The sequence below is a fragment of the Canis lupus genome, chromosome 17 (assembly GCF_003254725.2).
Source record: "Canis lupus dingo isolate Sandy chromosome 17, ASM325472v2, whole genome shotgun sequence".
Taxonomy (NCBI): Eukaryota; Metazoa; Chordata; class Mammalia; order Carnivora; family Canidae; genus Canis; species Canis lupus.
The window spans coordinates 37935061-37947968 of record NC_064259.1 but is presented as its reverse complement, the minus strand read 5'-3'; positions in this window follow the sequence as shown (position 1 = coordinate 37947968).

Genomic DNA, 12908 nt, shown 5'->3' with positions numbered 1-12908 from the left:
TTTTCTCTCTCTCCTCTCCCTCTGCCCCTCCTACCTTCTCTCTCTCATAAATAAATAAATGAATGAATGAATAAATAAATAGGCATATTCAATTTAATACAATAAACATTAAAAAGAAAAGAATGCAGAGCTATGTGATTCACATGTTCCTTGGCTTCAGCGGGATGGGGGCTGGGGTATTGCTGAAAACCCATGACGTGTAGTTGAGTGTTTTCATTAGCACCAGGTTGATCAGTTCATCGCCTCTATTTCATTTTGGAATCACTGCCCATATGCCTATGCCTAGTCCAAAGGTGAAATGGGATTCCCAGAAAAGCAAGCAGCATGACCATTTGGGGGACCAGCCGAAATTCACTCTCTCTCTTAGAGCTTTTGCTTTTGCCACCAAAATTCTCACCACCCCTGCAGCTGGGATGCATGATAGGCTCCAACCCCTCTCTAGAACCTGACCACCCCCACTGACTTGGCACTCCCACAATGTGCATCTGCCACGCTGGGGCAGGCTGTTAGGGCTGTCGGTCCTGCTACTCCCCTCATCCCCGCCCGGCATTCGTTTCAAGGACTATAGCAGTTGCACCCATGATTCTCCAAGAAACTTCCAATAGTTTTCTACTCAGCTACTGAATCAGACTGGGATGGGAGGGGACAAGCTGGTGGCACTGGGCAGCAAGTATTCATTTCAGGATTAAGAACACTAAAAGTGTTCATAGCTTTCCTGTTTCTCTTATGTTTCTACCACATCCCCTCACTTCTTCATCTCTACTCTGTCTCCTTTTGGGTGAAGTAGTATGGATAGTTGTGTTCTATGAGCTAGGCACCTATCTCTGGGGGAGTCATCCCAGGGCCACATCAGACTCTTTGTGAGGTCTCAGGCTGGGTAACATTTGCTTCTTAGCTACAAAATGGGGTGTGGGAAGCCAGGGTGAGATTCTTGTTCAGGAGCTGCTCTTGCTGGTGGCCCTCTCTCCTTGTACCATGCCCTGTGCCTCAGATGGTGGCATGGGGGTTCTTCCCAGTCTGATATTGTAAGTTTGATTCAAACAGTGGATGCCTCCTGAAAGGTCTCTCCATTTCTATTCCAGCTCCCCTCACCTTCTGGTCTTCCCACAGTAGCCACGATGGTCTTTTTACAGCACAAATTGGGTCATGTTCTTCTTCCAGTTAAGCCTCTCCCATAGTTTCACTTTACCAAGAACAAAATCCAAACTCCTTCCCAAGGCCCACAAGACCATACCTGCACTGGCCCCTGCCTACCCTGACAAACTCACCTCTCACTTTTCTTTACTTTTCATTCTGCTCCAGTCACGCTGAGAGGGTTTGGGCTGCAACAAAACTTTACATTTCTCCCTGTCTCAGGGCCTGGGCATTCAGGGCCTTGGCCCAGTGTCTATAATGCTTTGTTCCTCTTCATTCAGGACTTAACTCAAATGCTGCTTCCTCGGAGTGGGATTCTTCTGATCTGACTCCATTTTCCTAGGTTTTGCTGTCTTAGATTTGCTTGTGGACACTGTCCCAAGGATTCAAAGTATAGCTTTAGGTCTATCAAACAGCTAGACATGTTGCCCTGGTTGGCAGGCCACCTCATATGGCTTTATAAAGGAGGATTTAATAGGAAAACATCATGCAGTAAGCATACACAGACAACCTAGAAGCAAATGTGCCATATAGCCTGAACTCCTAATATGGCTCTGGTCCCCACCCCTTTGCTCATATCTGTCATATGAGCCTGGATAAATATTTGATATACTGTTGGACCAAGTTTAACTGAGTACATTACTGGATTACATTCCCCCAGGGCCAGATAATCTGGGGGAAATTGGGCTGTTCCAGAAATTCTTCACAGCAGGAAACGGAGGAAGACTTCATAATCTAAATATAGCAGGTTACCATTGCCTCTAGTGACCAAATTGACCCTTCATTAGGGAGGATGGTCTGCCACCTGGTGGTAACTCTTAGCATTGCTCCCTGATAAACCACAATGAATTCCTGTGTTGGCTCAATGTATTGGGCATAGAATCTTAGAAGGTTAAGAACTGGGAGAGTCCCATGTTATAGCTATATTTCTAACCTCTAAAATACAGAAACCTGACAAAGAATTAAAATTTTTTCTTGCTTCAGTATACTTGACATACAATGTTACATTAGTTTCAGGTGTATAGCATACTGATTCAACTTCTTTTTGTTATACTATGCTTACCATAAATGTAGCTACCATATAATACTATTAGAATATCACTGACTTTATTCCCTATGCCGCACCTTTTATTCTTGTGATTTATTCATTCCATAATCTGTGGTGACTGTGTCACCTACTCTCCTTCACCCATTTTGTCCATTCCCTTATCCCTCCCCAAATATTTTTAAATGATTTGTGAATTCTTCTATCTATATGAGGCATCTCATAACAGGGTAAGGAAAAAGAAAAACAAAAATCTATGGAATACTTATATGAACTAGACATTCTACATAGATTACTTTTCACAACCTGGTAATATGGATAATCATATATTTTACAGATCATGAAATGGATACTCAGAGACTTTAGGACATTTCTCTGAGATTAAATAAGAAAATAAAAGGTACAGCAAAATCTTTCTGGCTCCAGGGCGTAAATTCAGGCTGTTACGCTACATTTTGCCAAACATTTAACAGACCACCTTTGAAAAAATTAATGTCATTTCAGTATAGTTTACATGCAACATAATTGTATGTTTTTTAACATTTTATGTTGAAATATATATATTTACAGGCAGTTGCAAACATTTTACATCTTCTATAACTATGGTAAAACATGTATAAATTCATGTAACCACTAGTGCACCCAAAAGACTGTTTCAGCACCACAAAGACCCCCTTTATAGTCACACTGTTTGGTGCTGGTCTCAAACTATCGATGGTGATGCTATGAGCTAGGGGTGCCCATACTGCCTGTACTGTGAGCCCCCATAGACATTTCACCTTCTGGAGCCAATGGTGTGGCTGAACTGGCCCTTGTGGTCCTTATTATGGTAGCAAGACACACCCCATCAACAGCCATCAGGGAACTTTGAAAAAACAAGGTTTATTACTCACAAGTCTTGGAGAGTATCCTGCTTGTCCCTACTTGTCCCAGGCCACACAGTGAGATTGTGGGTAGAGAGAAACAAAGAGAGTGAGGACCTGCAGCTCTGCCTTTATTGGGGTCACGAGTGGGGGGCCTGGGGTTTCTCAGGTTCACTCTTTGGGGAGTGAAAACATGGGAGGGGAAGGCAGGGTTACTCAGATGGTCAGTTATCTAAGTCACCCAGGGCTTTCTAAAAGCGGAACTTCACAGGTGGGGCGGTTTGGCTCTTTATCTAGTTGTGTAGTTGGCAACGTGTGCATTCGAGATGGATGTCTTTGAAGCAAAAAAGCTTAAAGGTGGGCACTTACTTTACAACCAAATAAAGCTGATTGTCAGACATTGACGCTACACACACCCACACCTCTCCCCTCCGCCATTTCTAAACCCTGGCCTCCGTTAATCTGTTCTCCAGGTCTATAATGTCATTTGACAATGTTATTTAATTGAAATTGGGCAGTATGTGACTTTTTGAAGCTGGCTTTTCTTCCCTCAGCATAAAGCTCTGAGGCCCATCCATGTTGCTGTGTGTATCAATAGATTATTCTTTTATATTGATAAAATATAAAAGTTCCACGGAATGGCTGTACAATTTGTTTTGCCACTCACTCACTGAAGAGCATTTTAGTTGCTTCCAGTTTTTATTAGAAAGAAAGCAAAAAATAAAATGTTTTGTGAACAGTTACATACCAGTTTTTGTGTGGATATAAGTTTCCATTTTTCTGCCCTAATATCTGGAAGTGCAATTACAGAGTCATAATTATAGTTGCATGTTTAGTTTATTTAACTAAAGTAGTTTGCTAAACTACTTTTTGGAGTGGTGTATTATTTTATATCCTCACCAGCAGCGTAACAGAGATCCGCTTTCTTCACATCCTTGCCAGCATTTGGTATTGCCACCCATTTTTATTTTAGCTGTTTTAATAGGTGTAAAGTGATATCTCAATGTGGTCTTAATTTGCATTTCCTAATGGCTAGTGAGGTTGAAAATCCTTTTGTGTGCTTGTTTGCCTTTAGTATATCCTCTTCAGTTAAATGACTTCATGTCTTTTACCTGTTTTTTTTTTAAGATTTTTTTTTTTTTTTTAGATTTTATTTATTTATTCATGAGAGACAGAGAGAGAGAAAGAGGTAGAGACACAGAAAGAGGCAGAAGCAGGCTCCATGCAGGCAGCCCGACATGGGACTCGATCCCAGGTCTCCAGGATCAGGCCCTGGGCTGAAGGCAGCGCTAAACCGCTGAGCCACCAGGGCTGCCCAAGATTTTATTTATTCATTCATGAGAGGCACAGAGAAGCAGAGACACAGGCAGAGGGAGAAGCAGGCCCCCTGCAGGGATCCCAATGCAGCATTCGATCCCAGGACCCCAGGATCATGACCTGAACCCAAGGCAGATGCTCAACCACCCAGTCACCCCTACCCATTTTCTAATTGGATTGTTTGGTGTTCATTTTTTCTTTTTCTTTTTTACTGATAAGTTTTGGGCATTCTTTATATATCCTAGATATGTGTCCTTTTTCAGATTGGTAGTTTGCAAATATTCTCTTCTAGTCTGTAGCTTGTCTTTTCATCCTTTTCATATTAACAGCGTCCTTCACAGAGCAAAAGTTATTAATTTTGATGGAGATCAATTTATAGATTTTTCTTTTGTGGATCATATTTTAGGTGCCACGTGTAAGAATTCTTCACCAAGTCCTGGGTTCTGAAAATGTTCTCCTCTGTAATTGTGGTATTGTGATATAATAGGAAATAAACTTTGGCCTTTATCCATTGGCACACAACTCCTAAAACCCTTGTAATTTCCTAAGTGATAAAGAGCAATCAGAGCATCTTTTGTTATAGTATTTAGTTTTTGTTCCCAGCTCCTGAAATAGCTGGAGAATATAAAGGTGAAAGAAGTATCTTGTGTTATTCATTTACAATCCCTTTTCATTCACACCGGAGGTCAGGTTAATGAAGTGACTTTTAGAAAGCCCCTAAAAATAGTGGGGGTGGGGAGGAAGAGGGAGGCTGAGGTGGGGGGCTGAGGTGGGGATTGAAGCTGGTTACAGGGAACCAAGCATGTGATTAGAGGGTTGGAACTTTCAGCCCCACTCTCACCCCAGGGAGGGGAGAGGGGCTGGAGATTGAGTTTAATTATTATTATTTTTTAATTTATTTAATTCAATTAATTAGCATATAATGCATTATTGGTTTCAGAGGTAGAGGTCAGTGATTCATCAGTCTTCACCAGTGCCTATTACATCACGTGCCCTCCTTCATGTCCATCACACAGTTACCCCCTTCATGTCCATCACACAGTTACCCCCTCCCCCAACCTCTCTCTCCTCCAGCAACCCTCAGTTTGTTTCTTATGATTAAGAGTCTCTTATGGTTTGTCTCCCTCTCTGATTTCATCTTGTTTTATTTTTCCTCTCTTCCCCTATGATCCTCTGTTTTGTTTCTTAAATTCCACATATGAGTGAGATCATATGATAATTGTCTTTCTCTGACTGACTTATTTCATTTAGCATAATATCCTCTAGCTCCATTCACATCATTGCAAATGGCAAGATTTCATTCTTTTTTTCTTTTTAAAGGTTTATTTATTTATTCATGAGAGGCACACACACAGAGAGAGAGAGAGAGAGAGAGAGGCAGAGACACAGGCAGAGGGAGAAGCAGGCTCCCCCAGGAAACCCGATGTGGGACTCTATCGCGGATCCCAGGATCACCCCCTGAGCTGAATGAAGGCAGATGCTCAACGCTGAGCCACCCAGGCATCCCAGATTTCATTCTTTTGTTGGGAGTAGTATTCCATATATATATATATGTGCACATATACGTATATATACCACATCTTTATCCGTTCATCTGTCAATGGACATCTGGGCTCTTTCCATAGCTTGGCTGTTGTGGACATTGATGCTATGCACATTGGGATTCTGAAGGTGCCCCTTTGGGTCACTACATTTGTATCTTTGGGGTAAATACCCAGTAGTGCAATTGCTGTGTGATAGGGTAGCTCTATTTTCAACTTTTTGAGGAACTTCTATACTGTTTTTCAGAGTGGCCATACCAGCTTGCATTCCCACCAATAGTGTGCGAGGGTTTCCCTTTTGGAGACTGAGTTTAAACACTAATGGCCAGTGATTTAATTAATCATGCCTGTGTAATGAAGACTTCATAAAAGTCCCTAAAATAAGGGGTTTGGAGAGCTTCTAGGTTGGTGCAAGTGCTGAGAGAGTGGTGCCCCTCGAGAGGACATGGAAGCTCCAAGCCCTTTCCCACATACCTTACCCTATGTATCTCTTCCATCTGGCTGTTCCTAAATCGTATTGTACTGAAAAAAATTGTACTAAAATTGTACTGAAATTTTAACGTGCTGATTTTGTCCTTTATAATAAACCGATTTCATGAGTTCTGTGAGCTGTTCTAGCATATTATTGGACCCAAAGAGGGGATTGTGGGAACCTCCGACTGATAGCCAGTTAGTAAGAAGCCCAGGTGATAGTCAGGGACTTGTGATTGGCACTGAAGTGAGGGCTGTTTTGTGAGACTGTGCCTTTCACTTTCTACTGTGCTTACGCCAAGTAGATCAGGTCAGAACTGAGTTATATTATAGGACACCCCGTTGGTGTCTGTATATAATCAGAGAACTGGTCGGGGTGGGGAACACATCTGTTGTCATAAATAAGGTATGGAGAGTAGTTGTGGATCAGAGAGGAGAAAGGGATTTTCCTTTTAGTGATCTTCTGAAAAATGTTACTTGTATATTTTACATTTAAATCTATGAGCCATTGTGAATTAATTTTTTTGTACAAAGTGTGAGGGTTAGATTGAGGGTTTTGTTTTTGTATTTTTGTTGTTGTTGTTGTTTTGCTTAGGGTTATTTGTGGTAGGCTGACTAGTGGCCCCTCAAGGAGATCCAAATCCTAATAACTGGAACCTGTGATGTTACCTTATATGGCAAGAGGAATTTTTGTAGATGTGATTAAGTTAAGGTTCTTGAGAGGGGTGATTATCCTGGATTATCCATGTGGGCCAGGTATATCCACAAGGCTTCTAACAAAAGAGAAGCAGCAGATCAGAGTGAGCAGTAGGAGATGTGACCACGGACCAGGATGTTGGAGTGTGTAGAAAGGAGTCATGAGTCAAGATATGCAGGCAGTCTTTACCGGTGAGTACAAAGACAGGATGAAGTATTAGTTCTTTTAACTCAATTCTTTTTTTCTTTCCATTACATCATATATTTGTGTATGATGCTATATGTTAGTCATATACCTTATATATGTTAAATCACATTTTGGTAAGCTATAAGCAATTTCTGGGCTGTACTGAAATTTTAACGTGTTTAATTTTGTCCATTTGTCATCCATCTATCCATCCATTCACCCATCCAATAACTACCTACTGAGTGTCTAACTGGTGCCAGTAAAGCCCTAAGGATACTGGCGTAAGAAAGGTAGGCTCCACGGAGGCCTGGGTGGCTCAGCAGTTGAGCATCTGCCTTCCACTCAGGGTATGATCTAGTGGGATCAGTCTAGTTTGAACTGCAAATACAGTAAGGGGATCCGGATGGAGTCCCTCATTGGGTTCCCTGCAAGGAGCCTGCTTCTCCCGCTGCCTATGTCTCTGCCTTCTGCCCCATCTCTCATGAATAAATAAATCTTAAAAAAAAAAAAAAAGAAAGAAAGGTAGGCTCCAGTCTCTGAATCAAGGAGCTTGCCCTCTAGTGGGCAAAAGTAGGCATAGGCATATACTGTGTACCAGTGTGAAAAGGAGAGATGGGGTAAGTTTGTTCAGTAAGTGAGGCCTGAGCTGGATCTTAGAGGATGAGGCAGGAGTTAGTCAGATGACAGTGAAGGCTGGGGGGATAGCAGGGTTGTGGAGAGGACACCGTAGGCAGAAGCACCAGGTCTTGCAGAGGCATGAAGCCATGACAGAACATGGTGCACTGGGGAAACCTTGCTGGCTGGCTCTGATTGGTGCTTGGTCACTGAGGGTGCTAGTGAGGGAGGAGAATGCTTAAGGAAAAGGTAAGGGTCCACTCACGGAAAGCCCCTGCATATCTTGTTAGGAAGTTTGGCTTATCCTGAACACAATGAGGGGCCACTGTAAGATTTAGGCAGGGATAACGTGATCAGATTTGGTTTTTAAAAAATTGTTCTGATGGTTATGGAAGGGAGTTGAAACTGGGGAAAGGGAGAGAAATTATGAAGTTGCTGTGGTAATGTAGAATTGACAAGTGCCTGGACCGGGGCAGGACTGTTGGACATAAAGACAGGGTCTTGGTCTTGGTCTGACAGTTACAAGAGAGGTAGGACATGTGGGTAGAAAGTGATGAGTTGGATACGGTGAAAGAAGAGACTGTTCCTAAAACCCTGTCTTGGAATTTGTTTATTCATTCATTACAATGGTTCTGTTTGTTGGTTGCCTGAATATATCATCTGCAGGGAAATAGAGACGTGTCCAATGATCTGGTGTTGGTTATGATAATATTTCAGTAAGATAGCATTGTGGATCAACTTTCCCTTGTTTTGTGTAAAATATCTAGAATGGAAGTTGCCTACAAAAAAAATATTTTAATTTCAGCTATTTTTTCCTTTACCATATTGCTCATTCACGGACTGTGTCCTGACATTAGCAGAGGGTGGTTGTGTAAAGAGTAGATGACAACCCATTTTAATATTGTATTGATTGTTTACTGTATTTATAACTCTACCTGTTTCAAGAAGGAATTTGGAACAGTCTAGTTTGAACCACAAATACAATATGGATGAACATAGTAGATACAAAGCAAAAGATTGATAGTCCTGGTTCTCCCATTCACAAGTGGCCATTTCCCTTTTCAACTTCCCTGTGTCCATTTCTTTTTCCTACCCAGTAACAGTACCCTAATTTTTATTACACCTTTCCTTCCCACAGGCCTTGGGCCAAGGTGACTGTAGCTTCTAAAGAATTTGAAACTGAAACTAAACAAAACCCTCCCCACCTCTCACATCTGCCCCCTATTGGTTCTGAATGAGTATATTCTCTAAATTGGTCTAACCACAGTAAAGCTGAGGGCTTTTGCTTAGAGGGTAGGAATGTCTGGAGACACTGTTGGTCACAACTGTGGGGTGTGGGAGTGCTACTGGCATCTAGTGAACAAAGGCCAGGGTTGCTGCTGTTCTTTACAACAAAGAATTGTGTGGTTCAAAATGTCCATAGTGCCGAGTCTGAGAAATCCTGTGCCAATTCCCTGTAGTTTTAGACAGATAGCATCCATGGGAGCCTTGACATTGGCATTGTAGGGAAAATTTTGTGTGTATATCTGTGAGAAACTCTGCATTGTCTAGACTGTAGAGGACACTCCTCCAGGTTATCTGATTCTAAGAAAGCTATTTTGCAATAGCAAACTGCAGGCTATAGATAACTAACAATAATTCAAAGTCATTCTTGTCAACCATCTGCTTGTCTATAGTCCTCTATAGTCATGCAAAGTCTATTCTGTCTAGCAGGAATTCAATTGATGTCCCTGTCCCATTGTGGAGTATATTTGCTTTGCCCCCACTGGCATGTTCAGTTAAATATCCCAACTCCATATAAGTTTGTGATTTTTTTTTTTTTACTTTTCCTTTAAACTGGTTGTAATACCTCACCAATTTTTTCCTTCCTGACAACAAACAATGCATTCGTTTTTAACCCATTTTAAGCTACTTTACCTTTTAAAATTATTTTATTTTATTACTTTAAAGAATTCTCTGTTAATAGCATCACCTGTCTTTGAGGAGCTAAGGGAATGAGAGCACTTCAATTGGAAGACGCTCTGGTTTCAGTAATGGAGGCAGGACCCTGGACTTCCATGAAGCTTCAGAACAATAGGTATTTGTCTGTGTAGCCCATTGCTATATTCCTGGTGTCTAAGCAGCACCCAGTAGTAGTAAATGCTCCATAAATATTTGTTGAATGAATATATGAAACAACCGAATTGACACTTTCCGTTTAGGCTGAATAGATTGAGAAGAAAAAGGGAGAGAAAAGGTATGTTCTCTGTGGGAACAAAGGAGGGGAGATTTCTTTAAGGAGAGGGGAACATTGATAATGGGAAAACATTTGTGTTAAATTTTGTAGGGTCCTAGCGAATTTGGGCCACCTTACATTGCTGGTAGCTGTTTTATTTGGTGCATATTGCATGATCCAGTCTAGGCAGTTGAGCATAATTTCAAAGAACAGGTGGTGACTTCTCTCCTTTCTGGATAGTGTGACTTTGGGATAAGTGTATTTATTTCAAACGCTTTTGGGATAAAAATAAAAGGCATTAATAAACTATGTAAGGTGCAGCACTACTTATATTTTTGGTCCAAGGTGAATATATAAGAGGACAACTTCAACATACTAGCAATAATAGGAAATGCACAAAAAGTAGGAAATGCTTGTTTAAATCTACCAGCTATGTTCCATTACTGAAGAGTGAAAGGTTTGAGCTTTTGAGAAGACTGATCATAGCTTTTGTTGTCCAATAGCTGAAAGTTCTCCTGTTAACCAGGAGAGTACACAGAGATTTCTTGGGACCTGAGCTATAAGGGAAGTTGTTACAGATGGTTCTGGAAAATGCAAAAATTAATCTAGACACAGAACTTATACCCTTCACAAAATTTAACTCAAAATGGGCCATATACTTAAATGTAAAATGCAAAAGTATAAAACTAGGAGATAACAAAAGAAAATTTAGAGGCCTGTGGCTTTGGCAATGATTCTTTAAATGCAGCATCAAGAGCATGATCCATAAAAGAAAAAATTGATAAGCTGGATTTCATTAAAATTAAAATGTTCTGCTCTGTGAAAGACATTGTCAAGAGAAATAGGAGACAAGCCACAGACTGCAAAAACATATATGCAAAAGACATATCAGATAAAAAACTGTTGTATAAAAATATAAAGAACTCATAAAATTCAACAATAAGAACATAAGCAATCTGATTTAGAAATTGGCCAAGTACCTTAACAGATACCTCACTAAAGATCTGCAGATGGCAAATAAGCATATGAAAAGATATTGCTATAAAAGACATGTCGTCATATGTCAATAGGGAAATGCAAATTAAAACAACCATGAGATACCATTTAATTTTTATGTTTTTATTATTTTATTTTTTTTAAATATTTTATTTGTTTATTCATAGACACAGAGAGAGAGAGAGGCAGAGACACAGACAGAGGGAGAAGCAGGCTCCATGCAGGGAGCCCAATGTGGGACTCAATCCCCGGGTCTCCAGGATCACACCCCAGGCTGCAGGCGGGGCCAAACCGCTGCGCCACCGGGGCTGCCCATTTTTTAATTTTATTTTTATTTTTAAAGACTTTATTTATTTATTCAGGAGAGAGAGAGAGAGAGAGAGAGGCAGAGACACAGGCAGAGGGAGAAGCAGGTTCCATGCAGGGAGCCCGACGTGGGACTTGATCCTGGGTCTCCAGGATCAGGCCCTGGGCTGAAGGCTGCGCTAAACCGCTGAGCCACCCAGGCTGCCCATGAGATACCATTATACACCAATTAGAAGGGTCTAAATCCAGAACACTGACAATACCAAATACAGGCAAGGATATGGAGTAACAAGAATTATCTTTCAATGTTGATGGGAATGCAAAATGGTACAGCCACTTTGGAAGACAGTTTGGCAATTTCTTACAAAACGAAATCTCCTCTTACCAGTATGATCCAGTAATTATACTCATTGGTGTACCCAAAGGAGCTGAAAATATATCCACACAAAAACCCGCACACTGTTTATGGCAGCTTTATTCATAATTGTCAAAAACTGGAAGCAAATAAGATGTCCTGGGAGCAAATGGATAAATAAACTGGGGTACATCCAGACAATGGAATATTATTCACTGTTAAAAAGTAGTGAGCTATCAAATCATGGAAAGACATGGAGGAAACTTAAATGCATACTATTAAGTGAAAGAAGCCAATCTGAAAAGGCTACATAGTGTATGATTCCAACTATCTGATATTCTGAAAAAGGCACAACTATAGAGACAGTAAAAAGATCAGTGGTTTCCAGGGATTAAGGGGGAGGAAAGGATGAACAGGCAGAGCAGAGAGGATTTTTAGGGCAGTGAAACTACTCTGTATGATACTTCAGTGGTGGATACATGTTATTATACATTTGTTGAAATCCATAGAATGTCCAACACCAAGGGCGATGTATAATACAAACTGTGGACTCTGGGTGATAAGTAAATGTTAGGTTCATCGACTGTAATAAATGTATCACTCTGGTGGGGGATGTTTGATAATGGGGGAAGCTATGCATGTGTGGGAGTAGGGAGTATACATGAAATCTCTGTACCTTCTGCTCAATTTTGCTATGAATGTAAAACTGCTTTAAAAAATAAAGTGTATTATAATATTATAATCAAAATGTCTGAGTCACAAACCCAATAAATATTTAGATTATAATTTAGAAAGAAAATTGAACCCTGGGAGAGCCTGGACTTAACCAACCTAAGAAAAACATGCTGAGAAAGTTAGCAACTTTTGTTTTTATCCTCCCTGTGATAATGAAAACAATGCTTGTTTCCTGCACCTTCTTTTCTCATTAGTAGAACTTTATGTCAGGCCACTTAAATGGTGTTCAAAATGTATCCTGCTTTTCTAGTTTGGGGGGAGAGGTGGCAAATGTAGTTGACCTCATGTTTGTTCCTCTCCTCCTTGCACTCTGCCCATGCATGGCGACACCAGGCCCAGCAGCCTCTACCAGAAGTCCATCCCCTCTAAGCTCTGGCTGCCTTGAGCCAGGGATCTCAGCAAGGAAACAGTTAGTGTAAAAAACATCAGGAA